The sequence below is a fragment of the Rhagoletis zephyria genome, unplaced genomic scaffold (assembly GCF_001687245.7).
Source record: "Rhagoletis zephyria isolate East Lansing unplaced genomic scaffold, Rhagoletis_zephyria_1.1 Rzeph_scaffold_00149, whole genome shotgun sequence".
NCBI lineage: Eukaryota > Metazoa > Arthropoda > Insecta > Diptera > Tephritidae > Rhagoletis > Rhagoletis zephyria.
The window spans coordinates 23,300-24,780 of record NW_016157233.1 but is presented as its reverse complement, the minus strand read 5'-3'; positions in this window follow the sequence as shown (position 1 = coordinate 24,780).

Sequence of the window (1,481 nt, the reverse complement as noted above, 5' to 3'; positions counted from 1 at the left end):
ACTGAAATTCATTCACACAGGCTTGCATTCGCAAAACTTATTGTTCGTTCACTCTGGACAAAATTTAACATTTCTTGTGTACGTCAAAGTACGTAAATTCACGCTTTGGTTACGTTAATACTTAAAAATAATATTAGCAGGCCTAACCGGTTAAACCTGTTTTTGATCTCTAGCTGCGCTTATAAGGAACGATTTCTACAGATTCTTCAACAAACGACTTCGATTTTATCCAACTCGTTTTTACGTCATTTGTTTACACACCGTAAAACTGCCACGTTGACGTTAGTCTGTTCTGCTCATTTGTATTTTGGTTGGTTTGCATCACCCTGTGTCGGTGGAATTGACATTTTTCATTTCTTCTGGCTACTCATATCTATAGTTGGCAACGCGGCTGAAAATTGTTTGGATTTTTCAGCAATTTGCAACCACAAATTATTCGGACGTCGGTGGAAGCTGCAGAATTTTGCGGATTGTAAAGTGTTTTTCGCTCCCATTTTTTTTCAACCCAATCAGGAAACTTCTTGCTAAAGAAAGTGTAAACGTGCCAAAAGTAAAGTGAAAATTTAAGGCCTGTATAAATAAGTTATTGACAAGTGCGGATCGTATTGCGTGCAGGTGTTAACAATTTTGATTGAAAGTGTGTCGCAAAAGTGTGGAAATTGTAAAAATAAAAGCAAGCAAATATTTGCGGCTATAGTCAGCGCTAACTTGTAGTTATTTGTGCCATCCAAATATATCCACAACGGGCTAAATCGCTTCCATTGTCAGCAAAACCCTTGGAAAAGTTTTCGGAAATCCTACAACCATTTTCCACAATCCTACAGTCCTGCTATTGGGTGAGTTTTTGAGTAAAGTAGATATACACCTGTCGTTTTGAAAATTTTCCACTTAGGCCACAAATCAATGAATAACGAGTGAAAATGTAAAAAAGAAAATGGGAATGGGTTAAGTAAAGCTTATGTAATTACATTTACAATACGCTAGTAATGCCATTCTTCATCAAGTACTTAATTAACTGAATTTACCAATTTCATAAACAGTCGGCAGCTAAGCCTAATTTTCATAAATTTTCTTAATTATTCTAATGCAATCTGCTGTTCATCGATAGTCATTCCCGTTCTAATCCCAAGTACTTCACGATCTGCAGGTTTTTACAGGAAGATGTTCCCGTGCGCCGCCTTCCATAAGGTTTATTAAAGGCGAAAACAACCCACACACTTTGAAGTACATGGCACTGGCTTTGTATTTACATACCTAACTTTATTTTCAAATTACGTTTACATATTTTATTGGATCACAAAGCCGCAAAACAAATAAGACCACAAGTGTATGTACAAATATACAAACATATGTACATACACTAGGCGACAAATGAAAGTGTAGACCTTGTTCTAATATAATATGTATGTATTCACAATTATTTTCATTTTCAATTATTTATTTATGACAATGTAGTTCATTCGGGTTTAGTAATTTGTACA